Source organism: Oreochromis aureus, linkage group 3 (genome assembly GCF_013358895.1).
Source record: "Oreochromis aureus strain Israel breed Guangdong linkage group 3, ZZ_aureus, whole genome shotgun sequence".
NCBI classification, from domain to species: domain Eukaryota; kingdom Metazoa; phylum Chordata; class Actinopteri; order Cichliformes; family Cichlidae; genus Oreochromis; species Oreochromis aureus.
In genome coordinates this window covers 109,989,710-110,004,535 of record NC_052944.1, presented here as the reverse complement: position 1 = coordinate 110,004,535, position 14,826 = coordinate 109,989,710, and the positions used below count along the sequence as shown (strand labels likewise).

The 14,826-nt window shown below is 43.0% G+C and overlaps 1 pseudogene; it reads right to left on the bottom strand.

Moving 5' to 3' along the window:
• Nucleotides 1–244: 244 nt before the first annotated feature.
• Nucleotides 245–14,826, bottom strand: part of LOC116321799 — a 56,826-nt pseudogene continuing 42,244 nt past the window's right edge.

Sequence of the window (14,826 nt, the reverse complement as noted above, 5' to 3'; positions counted from 1 at the left end):
CAGCAGCACCTGATATATATGATACTAATATAATACATATACATATATAATCCATACTAATGATGAAGGAACTGAGCTCACAGTCCATTGTTCATTCAGTGAACTGCTCAGTTTATTTTGGGCCTCAGAAATGCTCACTCTGTTTGTACATCACTGTCAGCAATAGACTCATTCTGCTGTGTGGACAGGAACACATGTGACATCACTTCCTGTTTGTTTGTGATGAAGAGGAAGAAGTTTACAAGGAATCATTTAGAAGAGTTTCAAACATCAACTGATTGAATCCATGAATGTGAAAACGTGTTTGTGAGTGAAAGAGACAGACATGTACAGACTGAACTATCTGTTCAACAGTCAGAGTGTTTCTCTAACAGGAGACACTCTGTACACTCCACTCAGCACAGGAGCACTGACGAACCACGATAGATATTAAACCCAGGATAAAGAGTTTGAGTGAATGTGGTGTTGAAGGTGTGGAGGTGGATCAGAGTGTCAGAGGAGACTCTGTAGAAGGACAGAGTGCCAGCAGGACAGTCCACATACACTGCTGCTCTGTTAGAGACAGAGGAGGAGGAGGAGGAGGAGGAGGAGGAGGAGGAGGAGGATGTTTGTCTCTTATTGTGCCTGACATAACGAGGAGCACCACTATAACAGTACAGACTCCAGGACTGATCATTCCATCCAAACCCACAGTCATTACTGTCTCCTTTCCTTCTGATTCTTCTGTAACTCACTGATATATCAACTCTTCCTCTCCACTCAACCTCCCAGTAACAGCGACCAATCAGACCATTTCTACACAGCAGCTGAGGCCAACCATCAAATCTGTCTGGATGATCAGGATATGACTGAACCTCCTTCACACGTGTCACCTTCCTGTTGTTGTCAGACAGTTGAAGCTTTGTGTTCACTGTGTTTGTGTCGATTGTGAGTTGACAGGAATCTGATGGAGAGAACAAACACAATCCAGCTGCAGTTATTGATCCATCATCTGTTCATTGATTGACACTTTGATGATGACTCCTGACATGATGAAGATGGTTGAATGTGTGCTGCTTTGTTTTCATGAATCCCATTAAAAACACACTTACACTTCCTCAGACCTGGTCTCAACCATCGGACTCCAGCAGGCTCCACCCTGAAAGGAGGAGGGGTCAGAGCAGTCAGCATGCACACATGGACATTACATGGCTCTCACACACACACTGTTACACACTGAGCTCAAAGCTCGGCTCCACTGTTTTATTCAAAGAAATCTACATTTATTTATCGGTACGACCTCTCTCATGACCTTAAGTTGTGTGTTCATATGTGAGTACAAGAAAATAATTATTAGAATGTAATGTGTTAAATTTGTTTAGATCACAGTAATGACGAAGGATTGGTCTGTGTTTCAGTTTGGCTTAGCTGTAGGCTTGAGAGTGTGTAATTGTTTAGAGGGAAAGGAATTTATGGACACTGGGGGTCTGGTGTCATAAAAGGAGACAGGAAGCTACAGTTGGGGGTTGCTGATGCTGATGCTTGTACCTTTAATAAAAGTTCATAATTGCCATAACTTAAAAGTAGGTTTGCTGGAGACTCTCCACCTGATCTGTAAATGTAAGACAACAAAAGCCAATGGCCCAGTGGATGCAGAGTGGTGGTCTCAATATTTGTAATATGTTAACTCTGTTTTGTATGTGGACTAAAGGAATTTGGTGTAGCTTGGGTGAGGTTACTTTTATGACCCCCAGGAAGTCACGTACGGAGAGACACACACATAGTGCTTTAACTGTTACGCACCCACACCTACGTGCATACATTCACTCACACACATAGACACATGGGTACGCGCACACATAGGCATTCACAGGCTCGTGCATACACACACAGACATACAGAGTTTCCAGCACACCATGGGGGATTTATGATGGGGTCGCCTCTATAAAGCTGGCTGTGACTAACAAAGGGGTGAAGATTGTTTCAGAGGGACACTGGCCTCGTCTTCCCTTCTAGAAGTGCATGCTTAAATGAAGATGAATAAAGATTTTGTAAAAATGACTACTGAGTTCCGGTGCCGTCTCTGGATCCCTCGACGAATAAAAGAACCGGGGCAAAACTGATTTCGCAACACTGATGTGAAGGGAGACTGTTCCAGAGTTTGGCTGCAGCGATCGATAAAGCTCATCTCTGTTTTTACAGCTAGTTCTGGTCAGAAGCTACTTATCTGCAGACCTGAGGGCTCTGCATGGATTATTTTTGTTAAAGAGAGATAAGATGGAGCTAATCCATTCAGAGATTTAAAGACAAACAACAAGATCTGGAAGTGGGTTCTACAACGTACTGGTAACCAGTGGAAAAAGCAGGTGATGGTCTGTCTAGCACAGAGCTACTACTGGAACCAGAAAATTCTACTACAACAGCAAAAGGCACCAAGCAGAGCTCTTTGATCCCATGCACGAGATCAAATTTATTGTGAATTCAGCTGTGAATGTAGAGTTTGTCATCATTTAAGCTTCCATTTCCAAATGTTAACTGACACTTTATTAGGTACACTGGCATCTATCTCAGGTACACCTGTGACCTAAATGTTCCTGCAAACAGACTCCTTGGAGACCCCTACATAAATATCCATGTACTATCCAGTTAGACTAGTGTGTCTGTCCCTGAAAATATTCCTGCATGTGTGATTGTTCATGTCATCTGCAGGAAACAAACAGGAAGTGAGTGAATGACACAGGAAATGTTTCCAGCTCTTCCTCCTCTATCAGACATTCTCCCCATACCTGAGAGTGTCCAGTCTCCAGCCTGGATCCCTCAGTCCAGCCGACAGCAGCTTCATTCCTGAGTCTCCTGGATGATTGTAGCTCAGGTCCAGCTCTCTCAGATGGGAGGGGTTGGAGCTCAGAGCTGAGGCCAGAGAAGTACAGCCTTCGTCTGTGATCAGACAGCCTGACAGGCTACAGACACACAAAACAACAATCCATCTGTCAACAATCATTTTCTCTTTGTCACAATAACATCTATCCATTTACATCCATTCAATGTAACTTTATTTAGAAGTGACAATACCCAACAGACACCAACAGTCATCTCAAGCTGTTTAACAGTGTAAGGTAACAGCCTCCAATATTAGAGAGAAAGCCCCAACCATTAGACAATCCACTGTGAGCACCACTTGGTGATGGTGGGAAGGAAGAACTCCCTTTGACACAAAGATCCTCCCAGTGAAAACAGGCTCCAGGAGCAGCATCTACCATGACAGGTTGCAGGGTGAGGGGAAAGAGAAGAGATGAGCTCAGAGAGAAAAGAACAAAACACAAACAAAGGAGAGAGAAGACAAAAGTTAAGGACATGCAGTAGTGACATATAAAAGCATCAGGAGTGAAAAGAGGGGAGTGGAGAAAAAAGCAGAGCATCATGGGAAGTCCACCAACAGCCTGAGCCTATAGCAGCATAACTAAGGGATGGTTCAGGGTCACCTGATCCTGCTCGAACTATAAGCTTTATCAAAAAGGGAAGTTTGAAGCTGATCTTCAAAGTAGAGAGGGTGTCTGTCTCCTGAACTCAAACTGGGAGCTGCTTCCACACCCAGTCCAACATAGCCAGGCTTTCTTTGTGTTCGCTGCTTTGACAAAACCACAAATCCCAGTCAGAGATGATGAGTATCATCACAGTGATGATCATTTCTCTGTTAACCCAGGCTTTCTGCTTCAGGATCTCTGCACGCTCACAGAACAAGGAGACCTTTAAACATCATTTCACTAAATGGATGGACTGAGTTCAGCCTACAGATGAACTGGTGCCAGAGATCATAAAGAACATCAAACAGTCAAATTCAACACTTTAGATGGAAATATGAGATTAATGCTGCTGACAATCATGAACCTGCTGAATTCATGAACATCAAGAATGCAGCGAGTGGTAAAATAAAGACTTGACCTTACACTCTATTCCTAACATATTCCTAACATGATAGCTGCACTTTAGAGCTCTAAAACTGGAACTGAAGTCCGCCAGAGCTTATATTATATTTTTACATGCTGTAGTGCCATTTTTGGGAGCATTTCAAGTTGATATACATCAATACAACCATTGTAGCCAAATTTTTAATAATATGTATGCATTAAGTGCATAGTAATTACATAAATTGCAAAAAAGTGCAATAAACTACAAAAAAATTGAAAATCGTTTTTGTTTTTTTTAACATATATTTCTACTTAGAGAAATTTAAGAGGTTTATCCCTCAAAACTGTAAATACAAAAAAGTTGCACAAAATAGTTTCCCACCACAGGAAATTAATTTTAAGTGTCTTCATAGTTTTATTTTTGAAATACACCAATTTTTATATGCTGCAGGAAAAACGAAAATAAATATTCTAATGCAAATTTGCAAAAAAACAGCATGTGCATCAAAATAAACTATTTCCAGCAGTGCAATATGAATCCTAAGCATCCCAGAAACGACACAGAAAGTCATAAAGTCAAACATAACTTGTAAAAACACCAGTATAGGCTCATAAGGCCCTGATGGTAAAAAACTACATTTCTGCAAAATGACATCACTTCCGGTTTAGGGCAGGTCATGGCGGACATGAGATAGTTTGCGCTGATGGACATAGGAAGTGTTATGAACAGCTGATCGGATCGGAAAAGCATGTTTCTGGAATATTATGTTTTTGTTGCTGCAAGTGCTTTTTATGCAATTTTTGCAAAGCCATATGTGGAAGGAAACTGTGACCTAGGGCAAGCTAATGGAATAAGATGTAAGTACAACTCCTCCGGTTTCATATGGAAAAAGAATTATTGCGCTAGCTTAAGTGGTTGCAGTGCTCCCGGATTTAAAAATAGTTACGCAAAATGGAGCATGTCCACTACCGGCTTTAAAGGGTTAAACACTACATGTTACTCAGTACATTCATTTCTGACACTCGCCCACAGTCCAACAAAGGAAACACTGAGATCACATCAGTTTGTCATCAAAGTCTAATTATTAGGGCAAGTTAAACTGTTATTATCACGTTAACTCATTAATTGATTAATCACAGTTTTGAATCACAGTTTTTAAAATCATGATTATTGTGAAAGTGCTCACTGGCTCTGAATATAAAAAGCCACGGGTCACAGGAGGGATGGGATGTTGATCAGTGCTGGCTTGAAATGGGCGTCATTATGCGTCTCAACCAATGAGAGCATTGAGGGTGGGCCTAATACTACTGCAGCGCTCACATGACCCAGGACAGTGTGCATACAGCGGAGGCTCGAAGCAAGGAGGAGGTATAAACCGTGTCTGCCGTCTATCGTAATAGGAAATGTGCGATCGTTATCGAGTAAAATTGATGAGCTCTCAGCAGTGGTACGGAGTCAGAGGGAATACCGAGAGTGTAGCCTGATGTGTTTCACTGAATCATGGATGCACCAGGACATTCCCGACGAGAATGCTTCCGTGGAAGGCTTCCACACTGTTCGGGCGGACAGGGACAGCATCGCTAGCGGTAAGCGGAAAGGAGGTGGGCATGTTGTTTTAGTTAACAACCGGTGGTGTAACCCTGCCAACATAACAATCAAAGAAAGGATTTGTTGCCCGGACATTGAACTGTGTGCTGTTGGACTCAGGCCGTATTATTTACCCAGGGAATTCTCTCACGTCATCTTGGTGGCTGTTTATGTTCCTCCCTCTGCTAACCCCACAGCTGCATGTGACACTATCCACTCTGCCATAGCCCGGTTACAGACTCAGCACCCGAGTGCCTTTATTGTGATCTTGGGTGACTTCAACCATGTATCACTGGAAAATACACTACCAACATTCAGACAATATGTGGACTGTCCCACCAGGGGAGAGAAAATTCTAGACCTACTGTATGCTAATGTCAAGGATGCATACAGCTCCTCCTCCCTCCCCCCACTTGGTAGGTCAGATCATAACCTGATTCACCTCACCCCCCGCTATGTGCCAATTGTGAGGAGGGAACCTGTGACCACGAGGAGCGTTAGGAGGTGGTCAGAGGACGCCTTAGCGGAACTACAGGGCTGTTTCGAGGTGACCAACTGGGAGACACTCTGTGAGCCTCACGCTGAGGACATCAATGGGCTTACTGAGTGTATCACAGACTACATAACTTTCTGCACCGACTCCATTGTTCCAGCTCAGACTGTTCATTCTTACCCAAATAACAAGCCGTGGGTGACTAAGGACATCAAAGCCCTCCTCAACGACAAGAAGAGGGCTTTCAGAGGGGGCAATAAAGAGGAGGTGAGGAAGGTCCAGGTGTTACTAAAGGACAAGATCAGAGAGGCTAAGGACAATTACAGGAGGAAGCTGGAGTGGAAACTCCAGCAGAACAGCATGAGAGAGGTGTGGAGGGGCATGAAGACCATCACTGGATTCAGGCCAACCAACAGCAGGGGAGCTGAGGGAGGTGAGAATAGAGCTAACGAGTTGAATCTGTTTTTCAATAGATTCGACATCACAGTGTCTGCTCACACCCCCACAACCTCACCTGTGGTCAGCCTGGAATCCAGAGCCACACCACTGTGCCAGCCTCTCTCTTCACATGGCGCTGTTGCCTCCTGTGGGATTCCTGACACCCCTCCCCCACCCATCACCTTCACTCAATACCAGGTTGAGATGCAAATGAGGAGACTTCACTCAGGCAAGTCTGCTGGACCAGACGGAGTGAGTCCCCGCGTCCTCAAGACCTGTGCCCCCCAGTTGTGTGGAGTCTTTCATAAACTGTTTATGCTGAGTTTGAGTCTGCAGAGGGTACCAGTGCAGTGGAAGACATCATGCCTCGTCCCTGTACCAAAGACGCCACGTCCCAGTGGCCCCCAGGATTACAGGCCCATGGCACTGACATCCCACATCATGAAGACCATGGAAAGGCTCATCCTGGATCAGCTGCGACCCATTGTCAGACCACATCTGGATCCCCTTCAATTTGCTTATCAGCCTCATCTTGGAACAGAGGACGCCATCATCTACCTGCTCGATCGTGTCTACACCCATCTGGACCAGCCGGCGAGCACTGTGAGGGTCATGTTTTTTGACTTTTCCAGTGCATTGAACACCATCAGGCCGACCCTCCTGGGTGATAAGTTAACAGTGATGCGGGTGGATCCTTCTCTGGTGTCCTGGATTGTTGATTACCTGACAGGAAGACCACAATATGTACGTCTCCCACAGGGTGTGTCTGACAAGGTGATCAGCAACACAGGGGCACCACAGGGGACTGTCCTCTCCCCCTTCCTCTTCACCCTCTACACCACAGACTTCAGCCACTGCACAGAGACCTGCCATCTTCAGAAGTTTTCTGATGACTCAGCGGTGGTTGGATGCATCAGCAGGGATGATGAGACAGAGTACCGGGCTGTGGTCGACTCCTTTGTCACGTGGTGTGAGCAGAATCATCTGCAGCTCAACGTGGCAAAGACCAAGGAATTAATAGTGGACGTCAGGAAGACCAGGAAACACTTGACCCCTGTTTCAATCCAGGGGGTCAGTGTTGACATCGTGGAGGACTATAAATACCTTGGAGTACACATTGACAATAAACTGGACTGGGCTAAAAACACCACAGCACTTCACAGGAAGGGCCAGAGTCGTCTCTATTTTTTGAGGCGACTGAGGTCCTTCAACATCTGCCAGAAAATGCTCAGGATTTTCTACGAGTCTGTTGTGGCCAGTGCGATCCTCTATGCTGTGGCATGCTGGGGGAGCAGACTGAGGGTCGCAGATGCCAACAGACTCGATAAACTGATTCGTAAGGCCAGTAATGTTGTGGGGATGGAGCTGGACTCCCTCAAGGTGGTGTCGGAGAGGCGGATGTTGTCCAAGATAAAGACAATGTTGGATAACACCTCCCACCCACTCCATGACATGCTGGTCAGTCACAGGAGCACGTTCAGTGAAAGACTGAGATTGCCGAAAAGCACCACTGAACGACACAGGAAATCATTCCTGCCTGTGGCCATCTCCCTGTACAACGCATCCACTTAACACACTGTTTACTGCAACAGCTACACACTTCTTGCACATGTTCTTTTTCAGCTATTTATTAATAAGTGACTTTTATGTATATATATGCCTGTATATGTATATTGTGCTATTCTTAGTTAGTGTATTGTCTGTCTTAGTTAATGTTTGTCTATAATGGAGCACTGTAACGAAAAATAATTTCCCCTAGGGATCTATAAAGTATTCTGATTCTGACAGAAAGAAAGGGGTGGGGACAGAAACATGGAGACAGGTACAGATCTTTGACATGGACATGTTCATTTTAAACTGTTCCAGAGGGCAGTGTTGATACAACTAAAGTTATTTGGAAGCAAATTTGAGTTTTTTTTATCACTGGAGTACTTCATGTCTGTATCACTTAAATGCATTACACGCTGTTGATGGCAGCAAACAAACCACCCAAACAAACAGTGGCGGGAGGCTTGGGCAGAATATGTTGGATCAGCTTGTGGGAGGAGTCTAGATAAACCACAGAAAGACAAGCTAACAAACGCCATAGTGAAGTGAGTAGCTACAAACTGCAGGCCGATTAGTGTTGTTGAAGAAGTTGGTCTGAGGAACGTTCTTAGGATCAACAAATGACGGCATGTATGAGCCTCAAGACGCACCATCACAAGAAGAATACATGAGCTGTAGAAAAAGGAGAGACTACGAAAGCCACGGCGTTACAACGTGCACCAGCTGTTGGTCTCTCTGGAGACTACTGGACGTGGCTGGGTAACCATGGTTACCTGGGAGTTACAGTACATGATATTAATGAAGAGTAGGAGCTGCTTTCACATGCTCTGACTGTAATAAAAACAGAGGCATTTGACTGAAACGTGCAGAACATGTGATTCATGTTGCACAGCAGTTTTTGAAATGAAGTCAGCACACTCACTACAGATAGTGCTTCAAATATGATGCTGCTGCCAGACGTCTGCCTTTGAACACGTCCCTGCATCGTGCACAACACCAAGGTTGCCATGGCAATCACAGCTAACAGGGACAAAGTGCACAGCTGGAACCCTGCAGGTATATTTAACATGATGTATTTCTCACTGTCTGTGTGTGAGAGACAAACAGCCTCTGTATGTGTGTGTAAATACAGCATGAATATGTAGAGGACATGTTTGTGTATATAAGTAAATGAGTGCTCGACATTCTCATTTGAATCTTTGATTTTTGTTTCTGTTGCAGGTCTGTGACTGAACTTCTGGGAGGAGAAAAGTGTTTCATGCTCTGTGACTCTGCCTGTGTTTTGTCATCTCTCTCGGGTGATGGGGAGCTCAGATGATGACCCCGCCTACGTGGTCAAATTCAAGTCTACATTCAGAACAGACCTGGAGACACGCAAACTAATTGCCAACATTGTATTTGTGAAAACTGCTGCTGCACTGGAGCCAGACTCAAGGAGCTCAAGTGTTTACCCAGATCTTACTGAACTTACTGAAGGAACAGAGGGTTGTTGGAGGGAAACCTGTGGAAGCAACAACATCCGAGCCACCAGAGAAAAAGTTGGACCTATTGGCTGCTTCATCAGAGTGTGATTGTGAACAGGAGGAAGACTCAGCTGAGAACAGTGTGGTGGATACAGAGCAGAGCCCACCATCAGTACAGAGGTCTGTCCATTAGAGTGCTGCTCCAAACATGCAGCACATGTACTTGGCCACAGCTGCAACATCTGTGGCTGTGAAAGGTTGTTCTCTGTTGTTGCTCATATTGTACAGAAGAAGAGAGTTTCTTTATCATCAGAAAATGTCAATGAGCTTGTGTCTTAGCAGCTGGCTCGGTGCAGAGGAGGAAGAAAATGTCAAGCCAGAGGACGATAAATGCAGTTCATGTTGTCAACTCAACCTGGACGACTGAAAGTGTTTTTCTTTGTCTTGTTTCTGACTGAGATTCTCCAAAGGAAATCCAGTACAAACACACACTTCACACACTCAAAGTCCTGCACAGTAAATGAGCTGATGAGTGTTTGTGCTGCTACCTGATAACAGAAAAATAGTTCTGCTGGTTCCTGTTCTGAAAACACACATTTATAAATGTTCACTTGCTGTTGATCAAAGGTGCTTGTTATAATGATATGATGGTGGCTCTGAACTCTGAGGGGAACTTTGTTTGGACCAAACTAGATCAAATGTTAACGTCATAGCAGAGGCAAAGAACTTTGATTTGATATTTGATTTGATTAGATTCATGTTTCAGCTCAGATTAACAGAAATATTTGAACTGCTACTGTGTTAAAGGGAACACTGCTGATAAAGCACCTGATTTGTTTCTGCACACTGAACTCATGATTGAATGTTGCTGTAACAAAGCCATTAATGGTGATTCAAAGTGTTCATGGTTGCCCAGCACTACAAATGATTGCACAAGTGTGACTGATCCACTTTCTAATGTGTGTGTAGCCACACTGTGTGTCACTGAGTCACAGGTGAGTCTGTGTATCCAGGTTCTATGAGGGGAACAGGATATAGTGACTGAGTCCAGCAGCTTAAAGTCTGACTCCATCCTCCATTTAAATAACTCACACCAACAACTGAATAACTTTGTGTAGCTGACACTTCATTTTAATGTCCTTCTATTCTGGTTCATCTGGTTTCAGTTTCTATAAGCACACAGGTTTCATCAGTGACTCTTTGACCTCAGTAATCTTGGCTGGGCCTTAATGCTCTGAACAAAGCTGCCCATCACCATAACCCATGGAAAGAATTACTGTCCATCCAGGCTCCTGAACATGGAGCTGATGAAGGTGGAGTATTGTGAGGGCTGATGGAGATGATGATGAAGATGTGAACCCAGGAGCAGTGGGTGGATGGCAACATCACTATGAAGGATCAGTGTGAGAATACAACATCATCCACAAAGAAAACCAGTCTGAGTGTCTGATGCTCTTGTTAGAAAGATGCAGTCACAGCTTGTGGCTGCAGTTAGCTGGTTTACTAGTTAGCTGGTTTGCTAGTGAGTTAGCTGGGTGCTAACTCACTATTACATTGAATACTAAAGTGTGTAAACCAGGGGTGTCAAACATATGGCCCGTGGGTCAAATCCAGCTGTTAAGATAATTTCATGTCAATTATTGATTAATTTTCAAGGTTGCTGATAATCAATGTGAGGACGGCCGAGATGTTATTATGATGAGCACACCATGTGGCCAAACACTTTAAGAGACAGACTGGGATCATACCATTATTTGAAAGAAGACGGAAATGTTCCATAGACAGCAAGTGCAGTGGTAGAGACCCGGTACACAGAGAAACTGGGAGCTGTATTTAAATGCAAGCGTGTCAGGGAAGAGTGAAAACGCAAAATGAGCAGCATCTGGCTGCATTTCAGTGATATTGGAGACCACAAAGCTGAGTGCAGAATTTATATAGGAGATATATAGGAGACACTGAGAGTAGAACTGATCAAATTATGAGCTGACTAAAGTGATACCCATTTTTATCTTCACCCATTTTCCATTGTGGAGTACGAAAGTGTCAAACTTGTCAAGACCTTAAACCTCGCTTGTGTGTTCTTCCTTATACCATTAAGTGGATAAAAATAAGGCTTTTATGAAAACACTAAATAAAAATGGCTGACTTTAAAAAGACCAAAAGTACAGTTTAGTATTGAATACTTCATAAAACAAAGTAAAGTACATTTGAATGGCAGAGATGCATTAATGTGTGCATGTAGCACAGAGCCACGGCTCAGTGTCTGAATGAGTCTCACAGGCCTGAATGAGACTCGATGAAGCCATTCATAATTAAAATTTATAGCTCTTAACTCCTTTAATCCGCTACGTACCACAAACAACCAGAAGTTTTGGACTTTTAACTGTATTTTCTTAAGTTTTACAAATTTTCTTACTGTTAAAAACCTCCTTATGGCCATTCAGAATCAGAATCAGAATCAGAATCTTGATTGTAATTGTCACAGGTACAACGAAATTAAGAAAGGTCCCTGATCATTGCATCATCCCCAACAATATCAAAATATAAATAAAACAATAAAATTCATTCAATAAAATAAACAGAATACTTAAAATGCTAATAAGACGTATCAGTAAACATTCACATACATTCCCACATACATGCTTCAGACCGCGCATAGGTTAACACAAGAGTGGCGTGATGGACATTTTTTTGTAGTATTCAGATTTGTTATTGCAGTTGGATAAAAGCTGTGTTTGAGTCTATTAGTCCTTACACTGACTGCTCTGTACCGTCTGCCTGAGGGCAATAGTTCAAACAGGGAGTGGCCAGGATGTGAGGTGTCTTTTATGACACTTTTATCATACTATACAAAGTAATTAAGCAATAAACATTTAAGCTGTTGAATCCCAATGTCTGCGGTATGACGGGTGAGAAGGAACTTCTGGTTTAATGTGATGTACCAACAGATCTGTTATTTAGATATAGACATGTGTGGTATCTACAGAAATGTCAGAATCTCAAAGCTCACAAAACCATCTCAACAACCACCAAACAGCTAGTTCCCAGGAACTACTTCATGTTTTAGAACCTTTCAATATAAGAAAATACTGCACTTCAAAACACCCCATGTCTCCTCTTATCAGACGATTACTTTATTATTAGTTTGTTAATTCTGTCAGTTGATGAAAAAAACCAAACAATGCTTGATCTCACCTGAGAGTTTCCAGTGTACAGTGTAGACTCTTCAGTCCTTCAGACAGAAGCTTCAATCCTGAATCCTGCAGGTTATTGTTACTCAGGTCCAGCTCTCTCAGATTAGAGGACTGAGAGCTGAGAGCTGAGGACAGAGCTTCACAGCTTCTCTCTGACAGGTCACAGTGACTCAGTCTGAAAAATAACAGATAAACAATTACAAAAATAAAACACTTACGTTGAAGTGTAATGAGATACTATTATATTTAGCAATATATCAGGAAACTGAGCACTGGACGGAATCAGAGGAGACGAAGTGAAGAGAGAACAGCAGTAAAAGAACACTGAATTGTTCAGTGTGCTTTTGACATCAACAAAATGTGTCAAATTTCTTTATTTTGTATTCGTTTTAGAAGAATTGATCATTATCACTTAGGTAACAACCACAGGCCAGGTCTAGATGGCGCTTTGGTAACAGTTACACCCGAAAATATTTCAGAAATGCGGAGAATTTCTGCTGCAATGTATTCAGCATTGAACAAAGTGAGTGCTGATGATCATTTAGTAGTTTTATAGATTTTTCAGACGTCAGCAATCAAGACTTCTTATGTTTAGTTTTTTTTATTTTTATTGTTTGCACCCGATTTGTGTTAACTAGAATTTAAAAATATTTAAAACTGAATGTATGATCAGATATGTACTTACAGAGCTTTGTTGGAGGCTTTTGACCACTAGCAGCAGCCTCAGAAGAGCCTTTTTAGAAGGCTCATATTCTCACTTAGATCATCTATTTCTACTTACATTTCTTTCTAGGAAAAACGGGGATTATTTTGAAAACAGGAACTATTTTCCCCAATAAGTAGCCCTGATCACTCAAACATGTTATCAGTCAGAAGAAGCTGTCTTGTTATGAGGGAGAGAAGAAAAAGATTGAGGCACACAAAATTGTTCAAAGAGAGATAAAGCAGCTAAAATCAGATCTAAAAGTAAAGTAGAGCATAAGTTGAATAAAGGACACTCAAGGCTGGCTTGGAAAGGAATGATGCCCATGGTGGGGATGCAGAACAAAGACAAAAGATGAATGTGATGCTGAATCAGCAGAAGACTTGGACTCATTTGATTCCAGCTTTGATATCATTGATTTCAGTGAAGAGCTTTGTGATTGTAGGAAAGGGCTGGTAGCTCTGAGAGTCCCTCTGATGAGGTGTCTGTGAAGGTTCTCTGTCATCCAGCTCATCGTAGTCTAAGGAGCTTGGAAAGAAAAGCGTCTGGACGTCTCTAAGTTGCTTGAAGACGTTTCACCTCTCATCTGAGAAGCTTCCATTCTGAGCTGAAATGGTGGAGAGTCTCAGATTTAAGCCCTAGGGCAGGGGTCTGCAACCTTTACACCCAAAGAGCCACTTGGACCCGGTTTCCACGCAAAAAGAAAACACTGGGAGCCGCAAATACTTTTTGACATCTAAAATGAAGATAACACTGTATATATTGTTTTTTACCTTTGTGTGAACAACTAAGGTGTGCTGCTTATGAAATCCATGAAGTGCTACAGAGAAAATTACATTTTATTTGTGTAATTAACACATTTTGAACTCTTAAAGAAATATAACAAAAGCAAAGACACCCAGCTGAACTAAAATGATCCATGTAGCAAACAAAAACAGTTGTCAGCCGCCTCCCTTATATCTCCTTTGGGCTTTTGGAGCCTTGACCTGACTTTTAAAAATAATTGGAAAAAGCTCTATGCTGCTGAAAACTGAAAATAGATATTTGCAAAATTCTGCCTAAATATGTATTTTACCTGGTTAATGCGTGCGGCGGGGCGTGGTCTGCAGCGCCGCTGCAGGGGAGGCGGACGCACCTGAGCGGCACCCACAATCACGCCTCGCCACCTTAAAGTCTGTGGTCTCTCTGCTGTTGTTGTTGGTGGTGTGTGTCGGGCTGTGAGCTGCGAAGCTACAGCCGGCTGTATGCGTACAGCAACCATGTTTTAAAAGTGATCAATAAAGAGATGCTGAAAAGCGCGTTCATGCAAACATCGTCGGGTCTGCCGTGATTTGTTTACAATGAGACTTCTGCTCCTGAACCTTTGCGCACAGTCCGCAAATCGGGGCTATACGAAGTCAGTTTACGCAGGACTGTAAGCTGTCATCTGTCAGGCGTGAACGGTGTTTGAATTTAACATAGTTCACGGTGGAGAACAGCTGCTGACATAATGTGGATCCGAAGATCCATAAT